This window comes from Cervus elaphus, chromosome 19, assembly GCF_910594005.1.
Source record: "Cervus elaphus chromosome 19, mCerEla1.1, whole genome shotgun sequence".
Lineage (NCBI taxonomy): Eukaryota > Metazoa > Chordata > Mammalia > Artiodactyla > Cervidae > Cervus > Cervus elaphus.
The window spans coordinates 27,105,589-27,124,801 of NC_057833.1; the positions used below are offsets into that span (position 1 = coordinate 27,105,589).

At 34.1% G+C, this 19,213-nt stretch overlaps 1 protein-coding gene across 6 annotated transcripts in view; it reads left to right on the forward strand.

The window, feature by feature from the left end:
* NAALADL2 (N-acetylated alpha-linked acidic dipeptidase like 2) overlaps positions 1 to 19,213 on the forward strand; it is a 1,495,786-nt gene that overhangs the window by 39,910 nt on the left and 1,436,663 nt on the right. The window contains exon 1 of one of the 6 annotated variants that reach the window (XM_043875327.1): positions 2,079 to 4,099. The exons of the other annotated variants lie outside the window; for them this stretch is intronic. The gene's annotated coding sequence lies outside the window, so the exon portion shown is untranslated. Of the gene's footprint in view, positions 1 to 2,078; positions 4,100 to 19,213 lie in introns of those variants that run through there. 6 annotated transcript variants of the gene reach the window in all.

Here is a 19,213-nt window from a genome sequence, read left to right on the forward strand (position 1 = left end):
GAGCCCAAGAAAATAAAGTCTGTCATTGTTTCCATTGTTTCCCCATCTATTTGCCATGAAGTGATGGGACTGGATGCTATGATCTTCATTTTTCTGAATGTTGAGTTTTAAGCCAGCTCTTTCACTTTCCTTTCACTTTCATCAAGAGACTCTTTAGTTCCTCTGGGTCTATTTATGGGCTCTGTATATTGTCCCATTGATCTACTTGTCTGCTCTTTTATCAAAACCACACTGTCTTTCTAGCTTTATGGTAAGTTTTGCAGTTGGATAGTGTCAGTCCTCCAACTCTGTTCCTCCCCTTCAATATTGTCTTGGCTATTCTGTGTCCTTTCTCTCTCCATAAAAATTTTAGAATCAGTTTGTTAATGTTCACAAAATACATTGATGGAAGTTTGGTTGGGACTGATTCTACAGATCAAGTAGGGAAAAACTGACATCGTGACAATAATGAGACATCTTATACATAAAGATGGATTTTTCTCTCAATTTATATAGGTCTTTTTTGATCTTCCCTAGTAGCTCAACTGGTAAAGAATCTGCCTTCACTGCGGGAGACCTGGGTTCTATCCTTGGGTTGGGAAGATCCTCTAGAGAAGGGAATGCCTCTCCATTCCAATATTCTGGCCTGGAGAATTCCATAGTCAATGGGGTTGCAAAGAGTTGGACATGACAGCAATTTTCACTTTCACTCTTTGGTTTTCTTTGTGAAAGAAGTTTGTAACTACAGATTCAATATTTTTAGTAGATTTAAGTCTATACAGAGTTTTCCATTTTTCTTGAATGAGCTTTGGTAGTTGCTATCTTCTTGTTAGGGTTTCCATTTTATCTACTACTACTCTTAATTTGTATCGAATCTCCTTTTTTTTTGGTCATCATTTTAGATGTTCATCAATTGTTCTGATTTTTATCAAAGAGTCAGCCTCTTATTAATTGATTTTCATTATTTTATTATATGTTTTGTTGTTTTCTGTGCTGTCATTAATCTCTGACTATAATTATGGACTTATTTGTTTCTCCTCAAGTTCTATTAATTTTTGCCTTGTGTGTGTTGATACTGCCTTACTAGATGGATAAATCTTTAGGAATATTATGTTTTCTTGATTAGAGGTTAACCCCTTTATCATAAAAATGCCTTTTCTCTAGTATTATTCTTTGCTCTGAAATCTAATTTTCTGATATTAATATACCCGCTACAGTTTTCTTTCAGCTAGAATTAACATAGTGTATATTTATCATCAATTTACATTTAGCCTATTTGATTCTTTATATTGAATATATTTCATGTAAGCAGTGAACAGTTGGGTCTTGCTGTTTTCTTTAAATCCAATTGTATAATTTTGCCTTCTTATTATAGTGTTTATAAATAATTGCACATTGTATTGATGTGCTGAGTTCTATCACCTCGCTATTCATTTTTTTGTTGATTCCATCCTTATTTTGATCCTCTTCCCTCATTTATTTTCTTCTTTTAGATTGAATACTTCTAAAATTATTATTTATACTATCTCAATTGTTGGCTGATTATTAGCTGTAATTTTTTCTTTATTTTAGTGCTTGTTTTAGAATTTATGGCATACATTTTTTTAACTTATCAGAGTCTACCTTCAAGTGATATTATACCACTTATATATGGTGTCAGAATTTTACAGTAGTATTCTGCTGTTTTCTCCTCCCATTTTTATGCTGTTATTGTTATATGTTTTACTTATACACATATTGTATTCCCCACAATGCCTTCTTCTTTTCCCCTTCTCATCTTTTGTCTTTTTGGTTCTCTTTCTTGTTTCTTTTTGCATAGTTTGCATTGGTTTGTTTTCAGATTCACTAGTCCTTTTTCCTCAGTCATGCAATTTGCTGATAAATTGATTCAACATAGTTTTCACCTCAGACATTGTACTTTTCAACTTTATAGTGTGATTTTTAAAAATATCTTCTATTTCTCTTCTTAACTTTAGAAGTAAGATTCCTTTCCTTTTATCTTCCTTTTATTTTCTAGTATATTTCCATTTCTCTCATTTTATTTGGGCTTTTTGTCATAGATTTTAACTTTGCATATATATAGAGCCCAGGGCATATTATTTTTTTTCTCTAAGTACTCCACATTATTTTTTAAGTATAGCTTTTTAAATGATAAAATATCTTTTACTCACATATCTTGGCATTTATTTTTATTCTTTTCTTCCTTTCTCCCAACATCTGTTCATAGTAGGTTTTATCAGTACTGCCCTTCTGGTTCTCATATCTATCTCCTTTCTTTAACAGGAGTTGACAGTTGCTTGGACAACTAAATGCCTGATTTCCCTCTGTTGTCTCCCTCTCTCAGTTGACCACTGCTGAAGAGTTTTTGCTGAAGTACATAGCAGGCCATTTTCTCTCCTCTCTCAAGGTCCCACAATTAATGAATTTGAATCTGACTGAATCTCCTAATAGCAAGCTTGTTCTTTCCATTGCTTCGCTGTAGAGATATTTCACTTCTATAGTCAAGAAACTCCTTGAAGCTTGAAAATATCACTAAATGTCATACAACAAATAAGGGCTACAGAAATTCAAAGAAAGAGATATCAGTATGGCTGAAAGCAGTTTTAAATGTCTTCATGAAAAGGATTAAATTGAGCAATTTAAACATTTAAACTTCGTGATACTTAAGTAGGAAGAAATAAACAAGAATACCAATAAATGCTAGCTATGTTATCCTTTTAATAACATATGAAAAGCATCTATAAGAATGAATTGATCATCCATTTGACTAATTTCTTGAGAGATAATTTTTAGGATTGTATTTACCTATGCCTCCCATTAACAAAAGAATGATTCTCCTATAAAAGTTAAAATTTAAACAGCGTTTTAATGAACTGGTGCCAACATTTTCTTCTGGAGAAAGTAGTCTCTACAACTGGACTGTAATTAATAGAAAACCATGATTTGATTTTCAGATCATTAGTTTTGTATATAAGCATTCATTCAATGAACACTTGTTGAACCTATTTAACAGAAGAAAAAATGGCAGGTTAGATTTTACCTGCAGATTTGCTCTGTCTGGTATGTAAAGCATTTGAAAATATGAGTTGCTGGCTCACATATAGGAATCAAGAGGTTTCATATATAACCCTGACTTTCTGAAATTTTTTGGTATAAGGAACCACCTGATTCAACAACACTCATCTGCCTTCCTTCAGTGAAACAGTTGGCTGGAGCAGCATACCAGCTGCCCATTTCAAGAGTAGACACTTCTCAGATCACCTTATTTCCCACTCATTAATGCTGTCTTTCTGGTAATTATATTAATGGTTATTTGAGACTATGATTCTTGCTGTCATGTGTGTATGATACTCTGAGATAAATGAAAAAAATGTATAAATATATATATTTCCAACAATAAAAGTAGAAGAGAGAAATATGATGCCAGAAAGTAAAAAAGTTAATTTACATGAGAAAGGCTAAAATTTATATTCAGTAACACTGTTTTAACCATCATGGAATACTGGATTCCCAAACAGTTAAGATAAGCAGTGTTTTTCTTTTTTCTATCAATCTGGGAAATTTATCAACAGTTATACACAGCCTTACTTCTACATAAACTATGCAAAATCTGAACCTGCCAACTTAGGAATGTTGAAGAAAGAACAATAATAGGAATGGGAAAACAAATGATACCATATGTTCTAAATTCTGTTTATATACTGATAGACTAAACTTTTCCTTTTCTCCTTTTTTTTTTTTTAATCAACTATGGAATGGTAATCAGTTATTATCACTGAAACCTTTCACTACTTATAACGAACATTAAATATTTGTTTATATCATATCCCTTCTCTCATTTTCTGAGAAAGCACTCTAACAGACACGCACACATACATGATTCCTTACTTCATCCATGATGTCTTTAATTGGTGCTGCTACCTTCTTATGCTCAACTTTGACTACTGGCAAAAGTTCAGTGAATCAGTGAATTAAGCTGGGCAGTCAGAAACTTTTTTTCTGGTATTTTTAAAACAGGTGCAGGTGTCGAGGTGAGTGTTGCAGAAGATTCCTTTCTCTCTGGTGCTGAAGCTTAGAGGATAGAAACTGGGACACCACTAGTGGCCATGTCTATGGCAAGGTAGTTTTCCTTTTCCATAATTTGTTCATATGAGCCCAAAACAATTCTCTTTGGGTCTAAATTAGATGGATTTGCAACCAAAATAGTTCTGCCTAATGCATCACTATATTTTTTCAACTTTAATAATTTAATCCAATGACTATTTTTAATGGCCGTAATTTCAAAACATCTGCTGAGTGTTTTGGAATTCAAACAAGAGTAATACACAGGCTTTGCTTTCAGAGAACTTGATGTCTAGAAAGGGAGATTAAGTGAATCCACGAAAATATAGTAATCTAGAGTTGCATGAGTTACACAAAAAATGTAATTAAAAGAAGAAGGAATTATGTTGAGGGAATTGGGAATAGTTTTCCTGGAAGATGTGGCATTTGAGATGGATTGAATTTCAGTGGGCAGACATAGGGGAGGCATTCCATGCCAGAGAAAAGAATAAATAAATGAATTAAGTTTGGAAACATAGAGTAGTTTTCAACAATAGTAAGTGGTACAGTTTAGCTGTAGGCAGCTAAGATGTCTAGGCTGGAATGGGAAGTCGTGGGTATATTATGGAGGCCAGGAATGTGAAGGTCAGTTAGCTCTATTTGATTTGGTGGATATGAGAGGAGAGTATTGAATATTTTTGAATGTAGATATGCTGTGATCTGAACTATATTTAAGAATTAGTTTTACAGTAGTGAATCACCTGGATTTATATAAGGACAGTTAACAGGTAGTTATCAAGTATGATGACCTGAAATAGTAGATCTATGAGAGTGGAATGGAAAATGGGTGTCAGATAGAAGTGATATGTTGGGAGAAGAAGAAGTCACAGATAGCTCAAAAGTTTCACATATAGCTGATTAGTTTGATGGTAGTACTAATAATCAATGAAGATTACAAACCCTATTAACCTCTAGCATCCAAGCCATATACCACTTTTTATTATTTTAAGTAAAAGATTCAAAGCTTGATGCAAATGCAGTTTTTCTTCATCTTCACTATTATAACCAAAGACCACATAATTTGGAGTTAGCTAGATCTGGTTTTAAATCTAAACTCAGCTGTGTCATAGCTGTGTGACTTACACAAGATACTTAACCTTTTTAAAATCTTAGTTTTGTCACCTCTTTTATTAATATAATTGGATTAACCTCCTATGGTACTCATGAGAGTACTTAGTTTTGTCACCTCTTTTATTAATATAATGGGATTAACCTCCTATGGTACTCATGAGAATTAGGTGAAATAATATATGTAAAGCAACTGGGAGAGTATTTGGGGTACAGCAAGGATTCAGTAATGCTGCTTAGTTCTAGGCATCAATATGGTGCCTAAATCTTTACAAATTCATAAACCAGCCCTTTATAAGGATGAAGTATGTAAAAAGCCTCTTTCTAACCTAAGAGTAGAGACTATTCTCAACTTCACATCTACAGTATCTGGGATAAATTCTTAGTACATTTCTTTACAATCTCATGGCACTTCCCTTTTGTCATATTTGATTTGTCCACCTGTCTTAGTTTCCTCCTTCATTTCTTGATTCAGAACCCTATTCTGAACCAGCCTACTAGGAACTAGTTCTCATATCCAGCTATAGTCACCCCACTTCACCTTTTGAGGCTGCTCCTTATATCTTCAAGCTATATGAATCATATAAAATCACAGCCACTTACTTGACTTTGGTCATGACATGATGTCAGAAATACTTGGTATAATTGCCTACCTTTGAGGCTTCAGTCTTTCCCCTCCTAGTCCGATATCAACTTTGTTAGTGATATTGATGTGGATAGAGTCTTGGCATTTCATTGCCACATTGTATCTGTCAATTAAAAATGGGAAAAGAATCTGAACAGACATTTCTCCAAAGAAGACAGGCAAATGGACAATAAGCACATGAAAGGAGGTTTATTATTACACATTAGAAAGATGCAAGTCATAGCCACAATAATACACCACTTTATATCCACTGCTATGACTCAGATAATGGTATATGTTGGTGAGGATATAGAAAAATTGGAACCATCATATGTTGATGAAGGGAATATGAACTGGTACAACTGTTTTTGAAAATAGTTTGTCTCTTCCTTAAATTGTTAAACATAGATTTTCTATATGACTCAGGAATTCCACTGCTAGTTATATATCCAGGATAAACAAGATCATGTCTGACCACGTGAAGACATGTACATGAATGTTCATAGCAGGATTTTTAATAATAGTCTCAATGTGCAAACAATCCAATTATTCATCAGCTGATGCATGGATAAATACAATATGGTATATTTATATAGTAGAATATTATTTGGCAATAAAGGAATGAAGTATTGATACGTTCTACTATGTAATTGAACTTTGCAAACATGGTAAGTCAAAGAAGCCAGTCACAAAGACCACATACTGTGTGATTCCTTTTATATGAAAGGCCCAGAATTGGTAAATTGATACAGACAAAGTAGATTATTGATTTCCTAGCAGTGGGAGAGAGGGAAATGGGAGTGACTTAAGTATGGGATTTCTTTTTGGAAGGATAAAGCTGTTTTAAATTTGTTTGTGGTGATTAATATACAACATTGTGGATATAGTAACCATTGGATCAGACATTTCAAATGGGTGATTTTTATTGTATGTGAATTATATCTCAACAATGATCTTTTTTAAAATGTCAGGAACTCCTAGTTTCAAGTTTAGAGAAAAGGGGCAGCCTTATAATTTCCAAAACATGTGGAGAGTAAAAGGAGGGAAAGCTTAGATGAAGTGAAAATAGTGGAGTGAACTAAATAAGTATGGGGAAGTTCAGCTCCTATCCCACAGGTGGTAAGAACCTTTAATTCAGAAAACACAGCTTTGAGAGTCTTTTTTGGGTGTATTATTAATTGAAGTGGGAGTTGGTGGATTTCTATTACATGATTAGCAAAATAAGCTGGCCATTTAATCTCTTTATACTTTAGACTCACCCATAAAATATATAGTACCACTTCTGATCTTAATTAAAATTTGCAGTGAGGCTTTCATCCTGGGAGGAAAAGGAGAGATATTTACTTTTCAAGTATGTTATAGGTATATAAAGTAGTACCTATATTTTCCAGAGCTATTGCCAGCAAGAATGAATAAACCATTTTCTGTGCACACACAGCCATAAGAAGTGAATCAACCATATAAGAACATTGAGACACTCAGTATCTTGTAAGAAATTACTTGTAGAAGGGGATGTTGCTTCAATGGAAGAATTACCTTATCAATTTTGGGTGATCAGTATACTCTCAGAAAGTACATCATGAACCTCAGATCACCGTAACCTGTATTAATATTGCTGGTGTTCTTTTTTCAGCCCTGTATCGCTTTTTACCACTATATTAATTAGTAAATATTGTAACTATGGGCCATGATTGTATAGCCATCTGCCCTACACTCTATAATACCTTTTGGTTATCCAGAACTGCAGTGAAATTTATAAATCTTAGAAGCTTCAGGTAGTCAAAGCACCTTCTTAGACTCAAGATGTTTATTAACATAGTTATAAAAAAAAAGTCCCCAAACACTATACTTTTCTTAAAAGTTTCATTTTGGTAGTACTTTTTAAACAATTTGTCACTATTATTATTGTCCAGTGTTGGGTATTGAGACAGTTGCTTTTTGAATTCAGCTTGTTTCTCTCCAATGTCTATTATATGCTTAAGTAAATTAATGACAATTTAATATATATCTGGTATCCTCAAGAATTAGTCTCAGCAGATAATTTAAGTAGATGTCACTTTTAAGGAATTCCTTGTGTTCTAAAAAATCTTCTGAAGTATTGGTGCATTTTTCCCCCAACGTTGATATTGTCTCAGATTGTCCTAACATATCCTATAGTCTTGTGTTGTAATATCCCATGATTATTTCTCAAAGGCAACGTTCATAGGAGTCATTCTCTTTCAACACATTTTCCGCAAATCTTTTGATCACTATGCTGCTGCTGCTGCTGCTGCTGCTAAGTCGCTTTAGTCGTGTCCGACTCTGTGCGACCCCATAGACAGAAGCCCACCAGGCTCCTCCGTCCCTGGGATTCTCCAGGCAAGAACACTGGAGTGGGTTGCCATTTCCTTCTCGATCACTATACTCTGTATGAAGTTTATAAAAGTACTTTTATCAAAAGAAATGGATTCTTATTCAAATGCATACTTGTTTCTCCTGTGTCAATAAAGATTTCATTGTCTTGATTCTGTTGTCTTTTGGTGTTTTTTAAAAATAGATACTTTAAAAATTTATATTTTGGAATACCTGGTCACCATTTTGTAAGTTTCTTTGAATTATATCATAGAATCCAAGATAATTTTTATAAATTAATATGTAACTAAATCCTATAACCTGTTATGATAGGTTCTATTTTTCTAGGACTAATTTTTGAGAAAATGAAGATAGCTGGAATACTCAATCTTGATGCAAATTACTTTGGAGTAGCTTAAGGCACTGCCATGAGCCATACCTACCATAGGTATGTTTTTGTGCTGAAAGCAACATCTGTGTGCATTTACAATTCCAAAGGCACTTTGTCCTCAGAGAATGGATGGAATTTGTCTGAGAAGTCTGGGAGGTTCATGGTCTTCAGCTGTGCAAACATTTCAAAACTTGACTGAATTTATATTAATCTCTTCATTAAATAAGGACTCTTGTGTTATTCCCAAGTCACCTCCAACAGTGCCAATTGCTGTGGCAAAATAAGACAAGGTAGAATCAGAGTCTTTGGGCTTGTGGAATTGCAGAGGGATTCAGCCTAAACACTTCCTTTTGCAGGTGAAGAACGGAAGCTCAGATTAGTTAAGGCCTTTGCCCAGGGCAGATTCAATGTTTAATGTCTGAGCCAGGAACAAAATTACTTCAGTTGTTCTTGCTTCAGCTCTAGTGCTGACTTTGATGTAACAACTGGATTTCAAAACCACTGCTACAGACCTTAGGGATTTTTTTCTTCATAAAGTGTTTCAAAGGGAATAGAAAATATCCTGAAAAATCTGACTCATTGTTTAGAAATATTCTGAAAATACTGAAAAACATAACCATAACACACTCTTTTTTTTGTAAGCGCGGATAGGTGTTATAGTTTGAATTGTGTTTCCCTAAAAAATCATGTTGAAGTCATAACTGCCAGTAACTCGGAATGTGACCTCATTTGGAAATAGGGTCTTTACGGAGGTGGTTAGGTTAAAATGAAGTCATTAGGGTTGGCCCTAATCTAATATCACTGATATTGTTATAAAAAAGAGGAGATTTGGTCATAGACATTGGACAGAGGGAAGACCCTGTAAAGGCACAGAGTGAATACTGTCATCAAAAGCCATGGAGAGACACCTCTAACAGATTCTACTACACAGCCCTCAGGAGGAACCAGCCCTGCTGAGTCTGTCTTGATCTCAGACTTGCAGCATCCGAAACTGTGAGGAAATAAACTTCTGTTGTTGAAGTCATCCAACGTGGTTCCTTTTTAATGACAGCCCTAGAAATCAATTTTATTTAATTGTATCTAAGGATGTGGGAACAAGTATATTCTGAAAGTTCTAATATGTAAAAAAGGAAAAAAGATTCATATGATTGAACCAGTTACATATCCAACAGAAGAGGGATCTTAGTTCTTCCATATCTTTTCATTCACTTACAAATTACCTCAGCTGACATGTATACTCACTATGTCTTAAGCATTTTAATAGGATCTGTGGGAACAAACATTTGTTTGGTATAATCTTTGCCCTTGAAGAGATTCCAGTGGTAGAGGTGAACACCTAAACAAATCATAAAATTTGTTTGTTTGCCACTCTTATTCACTGCCTAAGACAACTACCTTGTAATTATTTTCAACAAATGCTTTTGGGAACAACAAGTGGCTCATTGGTAAAGAATCTGACTGACAATTCAGAAGACGTGGGTTTGATCCCTGGATTGGGAAGATCCCCTGGAGAAGGAAATGGCAATCTGCTCTAGTATTCTTGCCTGGAGAAGTCTGTGGATAGAGGAGCCTGGTGGGCTAAAATCCATAGGGTCACAAAGAGTCGGACACGACTGAATACATGAATCCTTATAGTTAAAGACTTCCAATTTTTAAAAAATTAGTCAATTTTTAATGTATTACACTAGATAAAAAATTATAATGCTCATAATCATAATAATCAATATAGAGAAGCAGGTTTATTAAGAGAAAACAGTTTGTTTAGATTTGAGATGGAGATTTACTTTGTACAAATTCATGTTTAATGGCTACTTGCCCTAGTCAGCAAACCCCCAAGACCACTGTTAAGCCATCTGAAAGTGAACCTAATAGTGTTATTAATTTAATGAGAGATTCTTATTCATTAACCAAAATATCTTACCAGAGAGGTATCATTTCTTTTATAACAGCAATGCTGAGAGAAAATCTTAATTTATTGAACATATAAAAGTACTGGCATCTATTTGTAAAATGAGAGCCATTTTGGAAAAACTAAAATGTTGATTGAAATTTATAGAGCATTGCTCAAGGAAAGCCAATTTAAAAAAATAGCCTTAGTGCATTCATAAGGGGAGCAGTTCTTGAGCAAGGATTCTTTCTCCTTTGGAAATGATCAGGATGATCATTTGGGGCTTCCCTGGTGTCTCAGACAGTAAAGAATCTGCCTACAATACAGGAAACTTGGGTTCATTCCCTGGGTGGGGAAGATCCCCTGGAGAAGGGACTGTCACCCCACTGCAGTATTCTAGCTTGGAGTGTTCAATGGACATAGAAGCCTGGCAGGCTACAAGTCTGTGGGATTGCAGAGTCGGACATGACCGAGCAACTAACACACAGGGTGATAATTTGTTAGATGATTTATACACCAATTCAATTTTTTAACAAACATTTGTTCTTTATATATAAGGCAGTATAAATGAATATGTAGCCTTGTCCTTGAACACTTACAGTCTCAAAACCTTTTTAGTTTAAAACAATTTTAATTTTTTGCACAGAACTTTCTATCTAAGGAAAGAAACATGGGACTTTTAATCAAATCCTTTTCCTAGAGTTCATAGTATTTGATTAATATCCTATTAACTGAAAAGATAAATGATACAGTCTGGAATTCTTGTATTTCCATTGGTGTTTTAACAGAGACCTGATTCACTTCTCAATTTCAGTTGACAATATGTTCCATTTATAAAAGAACAAAAGAAGAGAAATTCAGAGAAGTAGGAAAAAAAAAAATATTCCCTTGATGTTCTCCAGGAGTTTGAGCTTGGAGCTTCCGGCCTACTAATGTATCCTGTTTTCACCAATGTAGGTACTAGTAAAGCCACACTTTGATAAACCAAGTTATCTCACTCTGAGCCCTTACCTGCCAAAAAAGGAAGGGTTCACTTGTACCCTAACATCTCTCCTCTCTGTCTGCAGCCTTCTGAGATTCTGACTCACCTGTACTGACTGTTTTCATGTGAAGCAGGATTGGATTTGTTCCTCTCAGCCAAAATTATATTCTCTATTTTCTCCTTTATGTATTCTGGCAGATTTACTTTTGGTTTCTGAGATATCACTAGGGCATGAGCTACTTATGTCAGATATTGTTTCAATTGAAAAGGTTTCCAGAACACAGACATCACACAGGTTATATTTGGTGTGTTGAAAAGAAAGGGCAGTATAAATGAACTCATGGAGAGCTTATTGAGTGATTACACAGAAAACATTAAATCTTTTAGGGAAGCAGAGATTAGGGATTCTAACTGTCTGTCTTTCTACTGCAGTTAAGACTGTAAATACTTTAATAGGAGACAGCTTATGATAGCAAAAATAAACAGCGGTAACTCGAGATGCTATCTCCAATTTAGTGCTAGTGAGTTGTGATCCAGTTTCAATGGAACTGTTTCCTCATCCAGTAAATGAAATGATTGAACTAGATCAGTGGCTCTTGGGCATGTATACATGCAATTTTGCATACAATATCAAGAAGTCCATGGAATCACTGAAGAACAACAATGATGTACAGACTTGTGGACACTGAACTACATGGTTCCTTAGAGCCCTTCTGGCTGTAAAATTTTTCTGATTGTATGATACTCATGATCTTGAAATCCAGTGATGCTTTCTTTTGGTTCTAGGTGGGGCCCCTCAGGCTCTTCTAGGATGGCTAATGAACAGGCAGCAGGCCAGCTATGTTGATTTGTTCCATAACCTCATTAGGCATCCATCAATATTGCCCAGTTCAGTTCATGCACATACTTTATCTACTACCCTGAAATCTCATTTGATGGTTTATGAATACATTGGGCCCTCTGAAGCACTGAATATGCCAATGAGAAAATACAATTTCCATTAGCACTTTGGCTGTGTTGTTGACATAGATGTTGATAATGTATTTGACTCATTTCTTGGCTATTTGCAAGATCATAAACTTGATCTAGGGGTTCATGTTCCCTTTGCCTAGATTGAACACAGAGGATTTTCTCCTAATGTATAATTGGGTAAAGAAAAGGATTATTCGTCCATTTATGTATTTATGCTGAGATCTGTTCAATACTGTGTTGGAATTATTAATCTTTTAAGTATCCTCAGTTATAACTGTTAAAGTCTAATTTCCATCTCAGCTTATTGCTATCCTTGGCCTTGATGAGAGCACTTACGGTTCTATTATTCTGATGGATGCTGCAATAGTAGAATAATTAAATAACTCTGAACCCAAATTATATTAGAATACTTCCATAACTATTCCTCTTTGCCATCATAACTTCTGTAATTCCTGTGGAACTCCTCAAGGGCTAGAATACTACAAGAAGTTAAGCATGAGGTTATTGGCAGTAAGATCTAGACTAAATGTGTTCATGTTGTTGTATTAATAGTTTATTTCCTTTTTTGTTAACTAACATTTCATTGTATGGATATGCTACAATTTGTTTACTTTGTCCCTTATTGAACAGTTGGGATTTTCTGGTTTTTGGCTTTTCCAAATAAAGTGGTTATGAACATCATGTACAAGACTGTATATGGACCTATGCTTTTATTTCTCTTGGGGAAATGTCTAGAAGTGGAATGGCTGGGCTGTGTGGTAGATACATGTTTCACCTTTCAAAAAACTATCAAACTGTTTTCCAAAGTAGTAGTTTCATTTGCATTCCAATCAGCAGTGCATGAGATTTCTGGGTCTACAACATTCTTGTGAAAATTTTCTGTGGTCAGGGTTTTTAATTTCAGCCATTCTAATAGCGGTATGGTGGTATATCTTTGTAGTTTTAATGTGCATTTCTCTAATGACTAATGATGTTGAGCACCGACTGAACTGAACCATATATATTCTCTGATGATGTGTTTATACAGATCTTTTAGTTTTTGTTGAGTCTTGAGAGTTCTTTATATTGTTTAGATACATGGGCTCTTTATACATTCTAGATACAAATTGTTTGTCAAATATGTGATTTACAAATCATTTTCCTAATCTGTGATATGTCTTTTCATTCTCTTTAACAGTGCTTTTTGAATAGTTTAAGTTTTTAATTTGATGAAATTGAATTTGCCATTTTGTTCTTTTTTTATGGGTTATGCTTTTTCACTATCATACTAAGAAATCTGTGTAAACCAAGCTCCCAAAGGTTTTCTTCTGTGTATTACTCTAAAAGTTTTAAGTTTTAAAAATTTAGATCTGTGATCCACTGTGAGTAATTTTACATATAGATTACAGCATGGATCAACTTTCTTTTTCTTTTGTTTGCATATTGATTTTCAGTTGTTGCAGCATCAGTTTTTAAAAAGACAATCCTTTTCCCACCCAATTGTCTTTATTCCTTTGTAAAAAATCGGTTGTCCATATATGTCTCTTTTTGGAAAGCCTGTTTTTTTCTGTTAATCTTTTTGCCTCTTAGCCTTCACTCTTCCTCTTTTTAGATTGCTAACTGTATAAGAAGTCTTTTAACCTAGTAGAGTTAGCCCTAGAAATGGCACACACAGTAATTTTGATTATTCTAGATTCTTTGCACTTCTGCTTGACTTTTAGAATTAGTTTTCAAATCTCTGCTGGGATTTTGTTTGGAATGTTTTTGATCTTTGTATCAGTTTGGGGAGAAATGACATCTTAACACTATTGCATCCTCTGACATGTGAACAAATTATGTCTCTCTATTTACATATATATTTAATTTCTTTCAGCGTGTTTTGTGGTTTTGACTTCAAGTCTTGCACAGATTTTGTCAGATTTACCCCTAAATATTTCATGTTTTTATCTGCTTTTAAATGCATTTTTTCTAAATTTGAATTTTTTGATAATTCATTGTTATTATGCAGAAATACAATTAATTTTCATGGATTGTGTATCAGTGTTGGATTTCACTGCTTTGTAAACTCATTTATTTCTAGTAGCATTTTTTGGTAGATTCCATTGGATTATCTATATAGGTGATCATATTCTATAAGATAATTTGCTAAGGCATTTTTAATTCTTCCTTCCCAATCAAATGATTTTTCTACATCCATTGAAATGGTCTTTTTTTTTTTCTTTCAATCTGCTAATATAGTAAATTATATTAATTATTCTTTGAATGTTAATCCAAACTTGCATTCTTGGGATAAATGGTTAAATCTCACTTGATCATTATATATTGTTAGATTCTACTGGCCAAAATTTTGGTAATTTTTATCTTCTCTCTCTCTCTCTCTTTTTTTTTTTCAATCAGTCTGGCTAGAAGTTCATTTATTTTTTTCTGATTTTTTAAAATAATTTTTTACTTCATTGATTTCTTCTATTTTATGCTTTATTGATTTCTATTCTTTGTTCTTTCATCTGTTTTACTTAATTTAGTTTTAATTTTATTTTTTGTTTTAAAAGGAATCATACATTTTTAAATTAGAGATTGCTCATAGAAGACATACCTTATGATCTCAGGTTTTTTTTTTTCCTTTGTTTACTTTTATGTTTAATAGGTTAAGAAGAAAATAAGAGAAGCTTGAGGGAAAGTTACTCATTTCTCCTCTGGAGCAGAGCAGAAGACTATTATGTGTGGTTAAGATCCATGTTTTCCCTTCCATCCCTTTCTCATGCCAACTTGAAAGCTCCTGTTAACTGAAATGCATTATCTGTTTACAAAGTATATGCGATCTAAATTTCACATTTGCTATGCTTAAAGAACATTGGTCTAAATTAATATTTATTGTTTTTGTTATAAAACATAATGGTTTTAATTGATATAAAATTTACATTCTTGTAATTCTTCAAAAAATTTTTTAAATTCTCAAGATTATCCTGGTATCCTAACTGCCTGAAGTACTTCTACCCCTTGAACAGCAGCATATTCATTTAATAGATATTTTATGATATTGCAAACTGATATAGTGTTTTGATACACATTATTTGTGGTCATTAAATTATCTCAAAGCTTTTTTTTCTCAACTATAACTTTTATTAGTCAATCATTTTTATGTTTAATGTTAATTATTGGCAATTATTTATGTTTTACAGTTTTGAATGGGGGAACCTGTTAGTTGGAGAGAGTAAAATCTTTTACAACTTCTTAGTGACATGTTAAACTTTTCTAAATATTTTTCTGAGGCAAATATAACAAACTTGATGTGAATAAAAAATAGTCTTGGTATTTTTTGTATGTTCGGGAAACATTGACAGAGCAAGAAAGATAGGATCGTCAGTTCAGAAGCAAGGGAAATAGGAAGGAACTATTGACTCTGCTTAGTCAGTCAGACTCTCAGAAGTTGAAGACAAAGGTTGTAGAGCAGTGGAAGCATATGGGATGTGAGACCTGTATGCCTAGCTCCCAGGTAGCATGCCTCAGGACCAGAAATTTCTGCTATGTTTCTGCATTTTCATGAGGATTTTCCAGATGCTTCATGTAGTTCTTGACATGTGTGTGTGTTTTCTTTTTTTTTGAGAACACCTAACCATAAATTACCTATTTATATTTTCTGTTTTATTATCTTAATAATCAAAACAAAAGACAAAAAAAGAAGTTACCAAATAAACATTTGTCTTAAGGGACAGATTATTTATTTTTGGTGATTTGGCTCATTTACCTTATTGATTAAAAAATGTAATTGTCCAAATTCTATATTTTTCCTGATGATACTTATGGTCCTTCAAAATGCCTTCTTTGAATGTTAATTTAATAATTTGACTATTTAAAACTTAAATGGGTGGCTGAGATTTATACTTAATACTAGAAATGCTATTTTAATAATGCAATTTTAAACAAATGAAACTTTGGAAGTGATAAACATTTTATTGAATTTCTTTTTTTTAAATTGATGATTAATGTTTATGTCACTGCAGTTTCATGGGGAAACAAAGTGGTAAAACATTCCTGAATACCTTTAAATTCCTCCAGTTTTTCCAAGTTTCTCCTTTGTGCAGTTGCCACATTTCTCACTGTCTATCTCCCTCTTGTCTCCAAACTTCTCCTTCCTACTTTCAAGGCGAGTGTTTTTTTTTTAAGTTTTATAGTAGTAAATATTATGAGATAGTTGTGAGAAATTTAATTACATCCCATCCACTCTGAAGTTGTAAACCGTATCATTTCCAAATCCTCATCCCCTACCCTTTTTCTGATTTTTGTTTTTTAACTTTTTGTTTTGTATTGGGGTATAACTGATTAACAATGTTGTGATAGTTTCAGCAAAGGGGCTCAGCCATACATTGAATTTCTTTTACACGTAATGACTCTAGGTAGTATTTCTGAAAAGTTGGAAATTTTAATGCTAAGTTTCTCTGTAGCTTCTGCACCAAATGCTGCTTCCTTATTGCATAGCAAATCTGAGCTAACTTGCTTTTTCCATATTACCAGTTTTTGTAGAGGAACAAACCAAACTATTCCACCTTTTGGTTCAAATGGGACTTTCCTGGTCCCATTTTTTCTATTTGATAGAAAAAATAAATATGTTGGCTTACAGTCTATTTGTTATTAATTTAGTATTTATAACAGAAAAATACTTTGAGACTCAAAATTCATTTGAATACTATATTATGTTTAAAACTGTTTTTGTATCTTTCTTGTTTTGCTTTTATTATGTGTATTAAAATAACTCTTAATCATATTTCTTTAAACTGTAATGTGTGATGTATAGGATACAGATTAATAAAAAGATGATATATGATTTATCATTTTTGCCCATACAAAAGTTTAGAAGGCCCCTCTTTGCCTCAGTATGTTAATTTCATTTCTGCATATTATTCTGGAACTTCAGTTAAAACAAAATGTTACTTACTCTAAGCTGCAAAACTATCCAATCTGTGCAAATCTAAGTACTGTAGTCACTCAAAATAATTCCTTTATGATGCAGCTATCCTGTCAATTTACATATTTTGGCAGCAGTTGGACAAAAAAAAATCAAAGTCCTGTAGATATCAAAGTTGTATTATGAAGTATTCATAATGTTCTATGGTAAAACAGTGTAAAATTCAGTTTTACTTTAGTTCAGTTCAGTTCAATTCATGTCTGACTCTTTGTGATCCCATGGACTGCAGCACGCCAGGCTTCCCTGTCCATCACCAACTCCTGGAGCTTACTCAAAATCATGTCCATTGAGTCAGTGATGCCACCCAACCATCTCATCCTCTGTTGCCCCCTTCTCCTCCTGCATTCAATCTTTCCCAGCATCAGGGGCTTTTCAAATGAGTCAGTTCTTTGCATCAGGTGGCCAAAGTATTAGAGTTTCAGATTCAGGATCAGTCCTTTCCAATAAATATTTAGGACTGATTTCCTTTAGGATGGATTGGTTGGATCTCCTTGCAGTCCAAGGGACTCTCAAGAGTCTTCTCCAACACCACAGTTCAAAAGCATCAATTCTTCAGTGCTCAGCTTTCTTTATAGTCCAACTCTCACAACCATACATTACTACTGGAAACACCATAGCTTTGACTAGATGGACCTTTGTTGGCAAAGTAATGTCTCTCTTTTTAATATGTTGTCTAGGTTGGTCATAACTTTTCTTCTAAGGAGCAAGTGTCTTTTAATTTCATGGCTGCAGTCACCATCTGCAGTGATTTTGGAGCCCCGAAAAATAAAGTCTGACACTGTTTCCATTGTTTCCCCATCTATTTCTTATGAAGTAATGGAACCAGATGCCATGATCTTAGTTTTTTGAATGTTGAGCTTTAAGCCAACTTTTCCACTCTCCTCTTTCACTTTGATCAAGAGGCTCTTTAGTTCTTCTTCACTTTCTGCCATAAGAGTGGTGTCATCTGCATATCTGAGGTTATTGGTATTTCTCCCGGCAATCTTGATTCCAGTTTGTGCTTCATCCAGCCTGGCATTTCTCATGATGTACTCTACATATAAGGTAAATAAGCAGAGTGACAATATACATCCTTGATGCACTCCTTTCTCGATTTGGAACCAATCTGTTGTTCCATGTCCAGTTCTAACTGTTGTTTCTTGACCTGCATACAGATTTCTCAGGAGGCAGGTCAGGTGGCCTGGTATTTCCATCTCTTAAAGAATTTTCCACAGTTTGTTGTGATCCACACAGTCAATGGCTTTGGTGTATTCAATAAAGCAGAAATAGATGTTTTTCTGGAATTCTTTTGCTTTTTCAATGATACAACAGATGTTGGCAATTTGATCTCTGGATCCCTCTGCCTTTTCTAAATCCAGCTAAAACATCTGGAAGTTCACGGTTCACGTACTGTTGAAGCTGGCTTGGAGAATCTTGAGCATTACTTCGCTAGCATGTGAGATGAGTGCAATTGTGTGGTAGTTTGAGCATTCTTTGGGATTGGAATAAAATCTGACCTTTTCCAGTCCTGTAGCCACTGCTGAGTTTTCCAAATTTACTGGCATATTGAGTGCAGCACTTTCACAGCATCATCTTTCAGGATTTGAAATAGCTCAACTGGAAATCCATCACCTCCACTAGCTTTGTTTGTAGTGATCTTCCTAAAGCCCACTTGACTTCACATTCCAGGATGTCTGGCTCTAGGTGAGGGATGACATCATTGTAATTATCTGGGTCATGGAGATCTTTTTTGTATAGTTATTCTGTGTTTTCTTGCCACCTCTCCTTAATATCTTCTGTTTCTGTTAGGTCCATACCATTTCTGTCCTTTTTTGAGCCCATCTTTGCATGAAATGTTCCCTTGGTATCTCTAAGTTTCTTGAAGAGATCTCTAGTATTTCCCATCTATTGTTTTCCTCTATTTCTTTGCATTGATCACTGAGGAAGGCTTTCTT